The sequence below is a fragment of the Delphinapterus leucas genome, chromosome 14 (genome assembly GCF_059928025.1).
Source record: "Delphinapterus leucas isolate spDelLeu-1000000601 "Yukka" chromosome 14, BTC_Dleu_Yukka2, whole genome shotgun sequence".
Classification (NCBI taxonomy): domain Eukaryota; kingdom Metazoa; phylum Chordata; class Mammalia; order Artiodactyla; family Monodontidae; genus Delphinapterus; species Delphinapterus leucas.
The window spans coordinates 17,255,993-17,269,840 of NC_143142.1; the positions used below are offsets into that span (position 1 = coordinate 17,255,993).

The following is a 13,848-nucleotide window of genomic DNA, read 5'->3' on the forward strand; positions in this document are numbered from 1 at the left end:
TTTCTGGCCTCCAGGTCCTATTTCTGGTTTAAAAAAATAGAACTGGTTGCCACACTGAGAAACTGGGGACATGTCACAGAAAAATCTTGATTTCTAGATTCTTTTGAAAAATCAGACTGCCTGTCAGGAGCTGAGAGATGACTGCCCCCTTGGCTGGATGCGGGGAGTGGGTGGATAAATTTTCCACTTTGCCTCAGTCCCCACCAATCCCTGTTGCCTCCCCAACCCTGTGACCATTGGTTATTGGAGTTTATCGTGGGCTGATGCTTTTTCTGTTCCTAGGGTCAAATGTAGAAGGAAATGTTTTACTTCATTCCTGCTCCTACAGAACTGATCGTCTAGTGGGCAAGATGGACCAGTAAATCACCAGTGATGATATAGAGTGGTCAGTGCCCAGAGGGAGCCTGGGGCTACAGGTGTGTGTGTGGGTCACATCCTGGGATGACACTAAACCTCGATGGAAGGGTTGGGGTGGGGAAGATCCCGGTAGAGGAGGAGAAGAAGGGGACACTGCAAACCATCAGCAATGTCCTGGTGGCTTGACCCAGAGCAGGCTGTGTGTATATGAGACATCATGCCACTGAGGGATTTGAATTTGACCCTGAAAATTATGGAACGCCTTCAGGGGTCTTGTGCACAGTCAGTTTGATATCCAGTTCGGAAGGCTGCCTCTGATGTGGCCAAAGGTTGGATGCCTGAACTAAGTTGTTTTGCTGTCTCTGATTTTATTATAGTTTCTAAGGTTGCTGATAGTAGGAATGCCACTGATCTTTCTAAACTCTAACTGCTTTTTAGGATTTTTCCCTCTGGATATAAAATTCTGCCAACAAAATTATAAAATTCTGTGTATTCCTTTTAAAAAAAAGAGCTTTTCTTCGTGTTTTCAACATAATACAGTGAGACCAGGAAGGCAGTTTCTTTGTGGAAGGTCAGAATATTCCCAGGAGAGCCTCCTTCAGTCCTGGTACCTGCCTGGCCCCAGGAGCCCTTTGGGTTTTTGACCCCAGAGACAAAGCCAGCAGTGCATGTATGCCTTCTCATTTCATCCTTGTCAAAGTGGGACTGAGTTCTGCCCGGGGCAGGGAGGAAGGAACACATTGAGCACCAGCTGTATACGAGGCCCTGCACAAGTGCTTCATATGCATCATTTCACAAGCGCCCTGACATGTGGGCATCAGGAGCACCATTTATCAGATGAAGAAACTGAACCCCCCAGGGGTTCAAGAGGACTCGGCTAGGTTGATCCTGCCAGGACTGGGGCCACTGGGAGTTCACATCTGACTCCATATCTCCCCCCAGCCATGCCCACTCCGGTGCCAGCGGACAGAGTGAGCCCGCCTTCCAGCATACATCCTGCCAGGACACTCCCACCGTGGGAAGCCCCGGATGTGACCCAGGTTAACATGATGGTGCACAGAAACCTGAGCGAGCCCCAAAGTTTGACAACGGCTGACTCTTTGCTCACTTGTTGCTGCATTCAGTTAAACCTCATGAGCAATAGTTCAAATCCGTCTTAATACATCTCTATTACAGACAAGGAACTGAAGCTCAGTTCTCCATAAAAAAGCCTCCGTTTCCTTTTCTGTACCATGGGGGTCTTGCTAACACCCATCTCACAGGTTGTGAGGCTTATATTAAATGTTACTATTTGTAGGGAATTTCCTGGTGGTCCAGTGTTTAGGACTCTAAGCTCTCACTGCCGAGGACCCAGGTTCAATCCTGGTCCGGGAACTAAGATGCTACAAGCTGTGTGGCATGGACAAAAAAAAAAAAAAGAAAGAAAAAAAAAAAGGAAAAAAGTTACTATTTGTAAAGCAATTAGAAGTGTCTGCAACGTAGTAAGCTGTCTTCGTAAGTGTTAAATAAAACTGCATGGATATTTTTGGTGTGTGATGAAGGGCGTATGTATCGAGTGTTGGAGTCCTGGCTCTGTTATTTATCAGCTGAGTGACCTTGGACAAATCGCTTCACCTCTCTGAGTCTCAGTTTCCTCATCCGTACAATGGGGATACTAACAGTTCCTAGCTCGCTGAGAGTCAATGAAACTGCCCAGGCAGGCGCTTGGCTGCTAATCGTTCAGTGTTGACCCAATGATCATCATTGACAGAAGCTTAATAGGAGAACGGAGGAGGATTCCATTCCCTGGGTTTAGTTGTCCGGTTGATGGGTTCCTTTGGTTCATTCCGTTGCATCTTCGGGTTGCGCGCCCCACCCGCCCTTGGGCCTGCGCGCTGACCTCCTGCAGGTCCCACGGGTTCCGGTAGGTGGCGCTGTTAGCACCGCGGCGCTACGACAGAGCTGGGAGTCCCCGCCTGTCCGCACCTCCCGGAACTGCAGCCCGAGCCCAGGGTGTGTGCCTTGCCTCGCTAACGTGTTCGGGGTGGTTTCCAAGGGCTACGTGAGGAGCCCTATTTGAACATTGTTGGAAAAGTTTGAAGCCTCTTAAGTGGGTGCTTTGGGATTCTGACTTCATGTCAGCCGCTGGGTCGAAGGTATGTCCTATTACTTCTGCTACTACTACTAGTACTACTACTACTACTGCTGCTGCTACTACTACTGTTGCTACTACTACCACTAGCACCATCACCATCATCACCTCACAATTTTTGGGTTCAAGTCCAGGTTCTATAACTTTGTAGCTGTGTGATCCAGGGAAGTCAATTCACCCCTCTGGGCCTCAGTTTCTGCATCTCTAAAATGGGACAGGAACACCTCTACCTTGCAGGATTACATAAGATAATGTGTGTAAAATGCCTGCCACAGAAAATGTTCAATAGTTGGCATTTATTAATATTTTTATTGTGATGCTATGGCCTGCCAGGGGCTCCTGAGGGGCAACCCGACCCCTAATGCAGTTAAACCGTAGCATGTTCACTTCTTGGTTTGAAAGATACAGCAGGGTGCACGGAAACACATCCACAGGAACACCCCAGAAAACATCGTGCAGTATGGCTGGGATTCCTCGCTCTGCCCTAATCTGCTGTGTGACTCTGAGCAAGTGCCTTCTCCCCTCTGGGCCTCAGTTTCCCCATCTATAAAGTCAGGGGGTTGGACAGTTCAAAGCTCCTTTCTAGCTCTGTCAATCTACAGTGGACTGTCACTGCATCCAGTCCCTGGTTTGTATTCGTAAGTCCAGGGAAATCAACACTCCATCCACAAGTGGGTACTTCGGTTTCTCCTTGTGACATCTAATGGGACCACATGTGCAAAGCACTTAGCACAGGGCCTGGCACCTAGAGGGTGCTTGATAAAGGGCAGCTATGATGATGCTGATAAGGTGCTTGATAAAGGGCAGCTATGATGTTGCTGATAACAATCAGCTGTCCACCTAGCCCAGAGAGGAGTGTCTGGAAGGCAAGTCATTCAACTCCTGTTTGCTGAACGCCTACTATATGGGAGCCCCAAGTCAGATAAGGCTGCACCCTCCAAGGGGCTCAAGGTCCACGGGAAGACATTTAGATGGAGGAGGGCAGGGAGAGCCCCTCTGAGGAGGTGACATTTGAGCTGAGATCTGAAGAGGGAGAAAGAGCAGACCAAGAAAAGAAGCCGCTACAGCTGATGCAAAGGCCTTGAGGCAGGAGAGAAAGCACCACGTTCTAAGGACAGAGAGAGGCCAAAGTGTCTGGAGCCTGGTGATCAAGCGGGGAGGAGAGTGAGGGAGGAAACCTAGCGATGCTGAGGCTAGTGTGAGTTTGGTTTTTATTTTAGAGCAAGGGAAGTCATAAGCCTCTGTGAGTACAGGGTGACAAAGACAATTCTCAGTTTAAAAAGCTGTTAGCCAAAAAACAAACAAAAAAAAAGCTGTTAGCTAGGATCTTAACCGTCCCGGCTGCTCCCTCCGCTGCCCCAACCTCTGCCCCTTCCTGGCTGGGAGAATTGAGCCCTTCATCACCTATGTGCCAGGGGGCAGGGGTGGAGGAGTGGCGGGGGAGGGGCTCCCAGGCCTCTGTGAAAGTCATGGACCTCTCAGGAACATGTTCATTCACCCCCCCTCACAATTCTGGTCACCATCCCAAGGGCCTCCATGCGTCCCCAGTAGCCCACCCAGGGGCCCCAGCTGGGAAGCCTGGAATTACTCAAACCCCACTGGCGCCAAGGCTCCCCACCCTCTCTAGGCCATAGCTCCAGATGAAGGCTAATTCCAAAATGCCCGTGGCCAGCTGTGGCTCGGCCACACCCACAGGCCACCAGGCCTGCTGCCCAGCAGCAGACTGGAATCACAGCCAGTGGCTGAGGGCTGAGGGTGGCTGTTCCCATGGCAACGGATGTCTGAGGGGAAGGGCTTCCTCCCGACCTGGCCTCAGGTTTCTGCCCCAGGGAGAATTCCAGAAGAGCCTCATGGTCTCTGGGACAAAGCCCGCTCTTTGTAGGACCGAGGTGGACAAACCAGCTGAGTGTCCCCAGCCTCTTGGTATCCTGTCTCTGCGGCTTCTAGGTAAATGTGGGGAGATGTGATCTCATGGGGGGCCTGCTGTCCATTGGGGCAGCCCCCCAGAGGAAGACCATCAGACCCCACGCCCTCCTGGCTCTGTGACCTTGGGCAGGTTCCTTCACCTCTCTGAGTATGTTCCTGTCCTGTAGCTGGGAGGGATTGGTGAGGATCAAGCCCTATGCAGTGCCTGGCACACAGCAGTTGTTGCATAAATGCACACAGCCCAGCACTGGTTCTCCCCCACCCTCGTCCCCAGTTGTTTCTTCTCCACATCATGACTTGAGCCCTTCCCTGGCACTCAGAGAAAAAGCCAAAAGGCCAACCAGAATTCTCACGCCTACAACCCCATGTTCCCTGATCTCACCCAGGTGGATGTGAGCAGGGCTTCCCATGTCAGAGTTGAGGGCACTAAGGCACAGGGGCCAGTGCCAAGTGGCTGCTAGAGGGGCTGGAGAGTGTCGTCCGAATTCAGACGGTCCTGGGTTCAGATCCTGACTGCATCACCAGCAGGTACCTCAGGCAAAGGGCTTGCACTGTATGGAGGCTCAGTTTGTCCATCTGTGAAAAGGGCTGGAGAAACCCACCCCTCTGAGGTATATTCGGAGGACGGGATGAGATGGCCAGGGTCTGCAGGAATCTAGCCCCACGTGGTGGTTTTGGCTGCATCCCTAACTCTGAGGAGAGCTTCAGGCCCTCAGGAACCTAGATACCAACTGTTGGCCTAAACCAAGCTCTGGAGCTGTGAGGACACCAGCAGGGCTAAGGGGGTGCCCAGGGGAGAGAAGGAGGGGAGAGGGCAGAGGCAGAACAGCATGGGGTGTGGGAACAGAGAGGAAGGAAGTTTCTGCCTGGGAGTGTAGGGGAGAGCCATGCCAGGGATGCCTGCTGCCTGCTGGACTCAGTAGTTCTCATCTGTAAAATGGAGACACTAATGCCAACCTCACAAGATGCGGGAAGGAAGATGTGTAAGGGAGAGTGTAGGGTAAACATAAGAGCGCTCAGAAGGGGATGTTGGTCTTGGTGGGGGAAGCACGGTGCCCTCACAGGACTAGTTACTGAGAGTTACTATGTCCCGGCATTGCCGGCCCTCACGAACATGATCGTGTTTAATCTTCCCAGGTAGGGGAAGGGGTAGGGGCAGTTGCTATTCCCATGTTATAGACAAAGAAGTAAAGCTCAGAGAAGCAAGGTCACCTGCCTGAGGTCACACAGCTTAGAAATATGGTACAGCCACTCCCAGATACTTTGGACTCCAGAGACCACATTCTTCTTCTTTTTTTTTTAATCTTTTGTAACAGCTCTATTGAAATGCAATTCACATACCATGCAATGCACTCACTTGAACTATTCAATGGTTTTTAGTATATTCGCAGATAGATGCAATTCTTACCACAGTCAATTTTAGAACATTTTCATCATCCTAGAAAGAAACCCCATACCCTTTAGCCATCACCGCTCCAAGCCCTTCCAGCCCCTTGCAAACACTAGTCTACGTTCTTTCTTTTTTCTGTTTTTTTTGCGATGCGTTGGGTCTTCGTTGAGGTGTGCGGGCTCTAGCTGTGTGGGCTTCAGTAGTTGCGGTACTTAGGCTCTAGAGCCAGGCTCAGTAGTTGCGACACGTTGGCTTAGTTGCTCCGCGGCATGTGGGATCTTCCCAGACCAGGGCTTGAACCCATGTCCCCTACATTGGCAGGCGGATTCTCAACCCCTGTGCCACCAGGGAAGTCCCTAGTCTACTCTCTGTCTCTATGGATTTGCCTCTCCTGGACATTTCATATAAATGGAATCATACAGTATATGGTCTTTGATGTCTGGCTTTTTTCACTCAGTATAATGTCTTCAAGGTCCATCCACTTCGTATCAGGCATGAACCCTTCATTCTTTTTTTTTTTTTTTTTTGGCGGCACCATGTGGCTTGTGGGATCTTAGTTCCCCGACCAGGGATCGAACCTGGGCCCTCGGCAGTGGAAGTGCAGAGTCCTAACCACTGCACCGCCAGGGAATTACTTCATTCTTTTTATTGTCAAATAATATTCCACAGTATAGATATACCACACTTCATTTATCCGTTCATCATTTGAGTCGTTTCTACTTTGGCTGGTATGAATAGTGCTGCTGTGGACACTTGTATACGAGTTTTTTTGGTATTCATATGTTCTCATTTCTCCTGGCTGTATCCCTAGGAGTGGAATTGCTGGGTCATATGGTAATTCTGTATTTAACTTTTTGAGGAACTGCCAAACTTTTCCACAGTGGCTGCACCATTTTACATTCCTACCAGCGGTGTATGAGGGTCCCAGCTTCTCCACATCTTTGCTGACACATATGTCTTTTTTTTTTAAAATCAAGTCCTTGAGGTTGCTACCAAGGACTCAACTTTTTTTTTTTGCGGTACGCGGGCCTCTCACTGTTGCGGCCTCTCCCGTTGCGGAGCACAGGCTCCGGATGCGCAGGCTCAGCGGCCATGGCTCACGGGCCCAGCTGCTCCGCGGCATGTGGGATCTTCCCATACCGGGGCACGAACCCGCGTGCCCTGCATCAGCAGGCGGACTCTCAACCACTGCGCCACCAGGGAAGCCCTATGATCTGTCTTTTTGAGACCATATTCTCATTGACTTTGCTATACTAGAGTCTGCCCAGCTTGGGTTCAAATGCTACCAGCTGTAGGATCTCAGGCACGTGAGCTCTCTGTGTCCTTTTATAGAAGATGGCATAGGAATCTCTCCCTTCCTCATTGTCAGGAGGTGAACTGGCAGCATCAGGGCTATGCTAACTGTAAAGTGAGGTGCGTATGTCTTGTTTTTATAACCGGGGGTTGGGGCAGATGTACCAGGTATAAAGTCCCTGAGATGTGGACCCATCTGGCTCCCGATCTCTCCCCAGTGCCTGGCACTGATTCTGGCATACAGTAGGCACTTGCTAAGTGTAGACCCTCGATGCTGCCCAGGAACCTCCCTTAGTGGAAGTGGCCGTGCCCCTGCTAGGAACTCTGGGACCCATGTGGGACAAGGTGCTGGGCCTGCCTATAGCCTCTACAGGACTCTCTGCCTGTTTTAAGGGCTTTGAAAATTTTTCCTTCCCTAAGAGGAAAAGTTCCTTTTGTTGAGAGTCTCTTGTTCTTCCAAGGCAGAGCTGGAGAGTTTCACCAGAGACAAAAAACAGTGAAATAATGGCAGTCACATCCTAGCAGTGGCCCTTGTTCATATTTAGTCAAACCACCGAGTGTTTGCTGGGTGCCCCGAGCACCTCACTTTCTCTTCCCACTCCCCACTTTCCTGCAAGGCAGGCCTGCATGCTTTCAATCAGCCAGTATTTTTTCCCTAATTTTTCTTTTATTGTGGTAAAATACACATAACAAAATTTGCCATCTTAAGCCATTTGTAAGTGTACAGTTCAGTGGCTCAAAGAACACTCACATTGTTGTGCAACCATCACCACCATCCATCTCCAGAACTCTTGTCATCTTGCAAAACTGAAAGCTTGTACCCATTAAACTGTGACTCTATTCCCCCCTTCCTCCAGCTCAATCAACCAGTATTTTTTTTAAATAATTTTTTTTATAACGTATTTGGCTGTGCCAGGTCTTAGTTGTGGCACGCAAGATCTTTGTTGCGGCATGCAGGATCTTCAGTTGCAGCATGCGGTATCTTTAGTTGCGGCATGCATGTGGGATCTAGTTCCCTGACCAGGGATCGAACCTGGGACCCCTGCATTGGGAGCACAGAGTCTTCACCACTGGACCACCAGGGAAGTCTCAATCAAACAGTATTTTAAAAGCACCTACTAAGTGCCAAGGGGCTGGTCCTGTGGCTGCAAATGAGACAGACGTGGTCCTTGTCTTGTAGGAACTGATACCCATTTTTCAGATGAGAAGACTGAGGCACTGAGAGGGAGAGGCTCTTGCTCACGGCTCCCACCTCATCAGTGGCAAAACAGAGTTTAAACCCATGGCTGGCATAGGGGCCAAGATTCAGCTTCTTGGCCCAAGATAAGTCACTTTTTTACATGGGGCCTCAGTTGCCCCGTCCATGAAATTGGGTTCAGGAGGGAGTTGGGTTAACCATACAGATGCTGAGGGCTCATATCTCTTCCTCCTAATTTTGGAGAAGAGCGGCCACCCTCCCCGACCCTATTTTCTCTCATCCCCTCCATCACCTTCCTACTAACCTGAATTACCCCTGTCATTTTCTTTTCATTTGAGAAGGGTCTTTCTGCAGAAATGGGCTCCAGGCTAGTTATGCCCATGACTCCTCTGCTTCCCGACCTGGCCCAGCCCCAGCCCCGGCCCAGAAGACCCCCAACAGATGGGCTTTCCATCAGGGAAGTATGAGGGGCCCCTGTTTACATTCCTCACTGCCAGATAGCTGCCTGTCTGCTCTGTTTAAGATCCTGGAAACCCAGAGTAAAAAGTTTCTCTTCCCCATCCCCTCATGGAGGGAGCTTTGGAGAGGCCACACTACCTTCCAAGCCTCAGTTTCCCATCTGTAAAATGGGCACAGCAGTCCCTACCTCATAGCCTGGTGGGAGGAAGGTTTACATGACACCCCCCCACCCCACCCCTTGCTCAGTGAGTTCATTATTAAGGTTTCTTTTTGGTAAATGTTTCACACTGGTGGTTTGAATTTTATTTTAATTTTTTGTCTGTTCGTTTTGGCCGCAAGGCATGCAGGATTTTAGTTCCCCGACCAGGGACCGAAACCATGCCCCCTGCAGTGGAAGCACGGGGTCTTAACCGCTGGACCACCAGGGGAGTCCTCAAACTGGTGGTTTGAACACATCACTTCCATTAAGGTTCTCTGTCTCCAGCGATTCTCAAATTCCACTTTCTAGCTGCCGAACCGACACCCCATGGGAACTATTTCTACTTGCAAGCTCATGAGGAAGGACGTACCCCACTGTCTTCCCAGTGGGAGATTTAGCTCAGTTTAGTAAAAACAATAACGATAAAAAGGGCTAAGAATGCTCCTTGGGCTCTGCACAGACCTGGTGCCCCCAGCATCTTCACTGTGATGTGAGGTGGGGACATATCTACACTGCGCTCTACAGAGGGGACACTGGAGCACAGAGAAGGGACCAGCTCTTCAGTTAGTGAGTCACAGAGCTAGGGCTTGGGCTCAGGGAGCCTGGCTCGAGGCTTCCAACCAGTCCCGGCAGAAGTGAGCTGCCCGTCCCATGGAGGTATTCAAGTGTCTGGGGTAGAAGGTGTGTCTGGGTGGTGGGGCTTACCTTCGCCATCTGATAAAAGAAAAAGCACTCGTTGATCTCCTACTCAGTGCCAGGCTCCGTGCTAGGCGCTGGGTAGAGGTGAAGTTAAGAGGAGCTCACATTGATTTAGTCCTGGACCTGCACTGTCTGTAACACAGGTGTCTCCCCTCCTGGACGTGGAGCTACCTGAGGCCCGGGACCTACCGCAGACCTGTCTCTGAATTGTCTGCTGAATGAATGAACGAGCGAAAGCGGTGAGCAATCAGCGAGATGCCCATTAACAGATAAGGAAGGAGTCCCAGGCTGGAGAGGTCAGGAGTCCATGATCTCAGGATTCCAGGCAGAGCCCCCTCCACGGAGCGCCTGCCCTCTACCAGGGATCATGACGCCCACTTTCCAGGTGAGAAAACTGAGGGCCCTCCTCTGTTCCCCGCAGGGGAGCCGATCCCGGGTGCGGGGTAGGCTCGGTGCCACAGCTGCAGGGCGGGCGGGGTGGGCGGGGTGCAGTCCGCGGGCGGCGCGCGAGGTGGAACCTGAGCTCGGGGAGGAGGAACGCGGCGGCGGCGGCGGCGGCGGGCGGGAGGGAGCGGGGCCGGCTGCCGGGATTCAGGAAGCGCTGTGCTCCCGGCCGCCGGCGCGGAGCCCTCCCGGAGGTGAGTGGGGCCTGGAACTTCGGGGCGGGGACCCCGGGAGGGACGACCCAGCCGAGGACCTCGCGCTCCTCCGGGCACGTCGTGGAAGCTGCGGAGTGGTGGCCTGGAGCGCGGGAGGCGCGGGACCCGCGGGACCCGCGGGGGGCCCTTGGGCCGGGCACCACCTCTCTGGGCTTGGGTTTTGTTACCTGCGAAGAGGGCGCCAACGTGGGCTCCGGGGATGCAGGCCCAGGTCCCCCAGTATCTAAGCCCAGGAAGCAAACACAGAAGGCCCTGCAGCCCACCCCGGAGTCACCTCCTTTTTGGAGAGCTTGGAAGAGGGAGTTGGGGTCCTGAGGTTTGCCCCCCACCTCTGGGAGGGAATTGGGAGCCTGGAACTTCCAAAGGCCACTTCGTAGTTACTGAGCCCCAGAGAGATGGCTCTTTCCCCGCAAGAGGCAGGAAAATCTTTAGCCTCCCCTCCAGCTATGCCCTGGAGACTCCTGGGAGGTCTCTGAAGACAGAGAGAGACCTCCCATCCTCCCCGCGTGGCTGGCTGTCCCAGCCACAGGCACCCCTGCCTGGCCCAGCCCCAGCGGGTTTCTCCATCTGTCTTCCCCATTTTGCAGATGAGGAAACTGAGGCTCTCAGGTCGGGATGTAGCCAAGTGGAATTTACACCCAGGGCTGTCCGGCTCCAACGTCCTCCCTGCCTGGTGCCCAGGGGGTGTCTTGGAAGTTACCCAGGAAGGGGTGGGCTTATGGCTGCTGAGTGTCTGCAACAAGGGCTTCTGCTGGGAGCAGGGGTAGGGGCCTGATGTCATGTGTGAGCTTTGATCTGGGACACTAAGACCCACTGGAGGGTCTAAGCTTTGCCACTTTATCTCTGGGGCGGGGACAGCGGGGTGAAGAGGTGGCCTCTTCTGAGAGATCAGGTACTAGGGTCGGCCCAGGTCATCTGTGAGGTTAAAAGTGGGGCTTGTGTGGGCCCGAACCCTCACTCTGCCACCCCACTACTGTGTGACCCTGGGCTGCTCCCTCAGCTGCCTGAGGGACAGAGAGCTCATCTGGAAAATGGGGTCGGCTGAAGGTGAACCCCGGGGCTGGGGTGAGGACAGCGGACCTCTGAGGGGACCCACGCCGTGCCTGGAGCCCCAGCTGTTACTATGCTCGTGCTGTTGTTGCCCCAACATCTTCTTAATGGAAGGGGATGAGAAAGGTGATTGGCCATTTCCGCATTTCTCTGCATCATTCTGTTTGAGTAACAGTGGGAACCAGAAAGGCTGGGGGCCCCTTTGCCCACCTTCATTGATCAATCGGAGCGGGGAGGGGCTCCCAAGACACATGGCAAATGGCGGTCATGGGCCAGTCAGGCTCACGTTTGTGAAAGCAGGGTGGGGTCATTCTGAAGGTTTAGGGAATGGTCACCTGAGGAAGAAGCGTGCAAGAGAGCCCCAGTGGAGATGCCTGGGATTCCCCAAGCTAAATCCAGACCAGATGCCTTACATCCGGCCGCGGCTGTGGACACCCCCGCCACCTCCTCAGGTGTGAGCTGGGCCTCAGCCATTTCCTTTGTCCATCGAACCCTCCGGGAAAGCCATCCTGTGTCAGCCCTAGGCTGGGCACTGAGGCACCTCAGACCCAGCCTAGCCCCAGCCCGAGGGGCGTGAACTGAGCGGTCCAAGAGAGCCGGTGAGATGGGAGGAAGGGCTGCCCCTCTCCCACGGCTGCCTCCCTGACCCTGGGGTTGCCCCTCGTGCCAGCTGTGGCTTCCAGCAGGAGCCCCCGCACCAGACCTGAGGGCGCCCAGCAAGGGAGCACTGTGCTGGATGCCGTGAAGGGTGTGCCGCCCGTGAGTGGGGGCCAGGAGAGCGCTCTGGGGGTGGCACTGTGGCGATCCAGTACCCGGGACGGCTTGATCAAGGTGGCACTTGAGCCTCACCTGGAGGAATAAATGCAGATATTGGGCAAAAGGGTTTTTAGGTAAAGACCTGACTCCTACCTGTCACCAGGTGGAAAACTAGGGTTTGGAGAGCTGAGACATCATCCTGTTTGTCTGGAGTGTGTGACATGAACAGGAAGGACAGGGGATCAGACAGGCAGGGACTGGGTCAGACCCAGAAACCCTATAGGGGTCCAGGCTGGGAGGGACATGCCGGATGTGTGGTCTTGAAAGGTCCGCAGAGTGGGGGCCAGGCGGGGAGGCCGGTCCCCAGGCAGGGGAAGTCATCCAGGCCAGAGGTGTGAGGCCCCAGGTAGGGACTGGCAGGGGCGGCTGGAAGGTGTAGGAGGGAGAAAACCACACAAGCCTTGGCCTCACTGCACCTGGCATGTGGTGCTCAGTAAATCACTGTTGCACGGTTGAGTGACTGAAAACATCGTTTTGAGAGGGCCAGAGTCCTTTGAGGTCCTTCGTGTGTTCCCAGGAGGGAGGGGGCCACATGGAGCAGGCGGCTCTACCCCTCCCAGGCCCGCAGCCTGCTGTCTGCCTCAGTTTCTCCCATTTGACTCCGGGAAAGACACTCCAGGCCCCTCCCCAATTCATGGGGACCCAGGGACTAGCTCCTCTTCTTGTCACACACAAGATCTGGGGAGCCAAGGGAACATTTCATGCTAGCAAGCCCTCTGGAATGCTGTGTGTCACCAAGTTGGGGTGGAATTCACCTGTTAAAGATTAATTCAGGTCTCTTGAGATGCTTGTGGTCCTGGGCCCCGCAGCTGCCGCTCTGAACTCTGGGTGCAAGGTTCTTTCTGGCTTTAGCCAAGCGTGGGCTGCATTAGCGGTCATTACGATGGTTGCGAACATTTATTGAGCACTTACTGTGTGCCAGGCACTGAGCCCAACACTCAGTACATTTGGATGCAAAGCTGGGATTATACCTATTTTTGAGAGGGAGGAACTGAGGTCAAGGTGGTGAAGTTGCTTGCCCAGCTGGGAAGGGCCGGAGCTGGGATCTGAACTCCATCTATCTGACTCTAAAATCCATGCCCTTAACTTCCAAAGTGGCCTGTCCGCATTTGTCTGGATCTGGGGTCATGGGAAGATAGTCTGTACTTTAGAGATAAGAACCTGAATTGTTCAGACAGGCCTGGGTTTAAATCCGAGGCCTGCTGCCTTCTCACCAGGGGAGCTCGGGCAAGTCACCTCATCTTTCTGAGCCTCGGTTTCCTCATCTGTCAAATGAGGCTGTCAACCCCCTCTTTGCGAGGACAGTCCAGGGCACACAGATGGGGCTCTGAGCATTATCGTCTTCCTCATCCTGTCCCCCGGCCTGTGCCAGGGTGCCTCTTCCTCCAGCTCATCTCTCTGAGAACCCCTCTGTGGCAGGAAAGCAGGTGGAAGGTAGCAGGGGCAGAGCTAGACTTGCGTTTGGGCAAGGGGTGCTGCCTTTTCAGCTACAAAATATTTACGGGCATTGACTGAGCGCCAGGACCGCCAGAGTTTCCTGCTTTCCTAATGTAATGCTACCTGGTTCAGATCCCGGCTCTCAGTAAGTCCCCTTACTTCTTCTTGGGCCTCAGTTTCCTCATCTGTAAAATGGGATAATGTTAGTGCCTGCTTCGTGGGGTGGTTGTGGAC

General features: G+C 53.1%; 1 non-coding gene across 1 annotated transcript; it reads right to left on the reverse strand.

Annotated features, from left to right (window-relative positions):
* Positions 1-8,109: 8,109 nt before the first annotated feature.
* On the reverse strand, positions 8,110-8,182 carry TRNAG-CCC (transfer RNA glycine (anticodon CCC)). Its single transcript has one exon. It is a non-coding gene; the product is annotated as a tRNA-Gly (tRNA).
* Between the last annotated feature and the right edge of the window lie 5,666 nt (positions 8,183-13,848).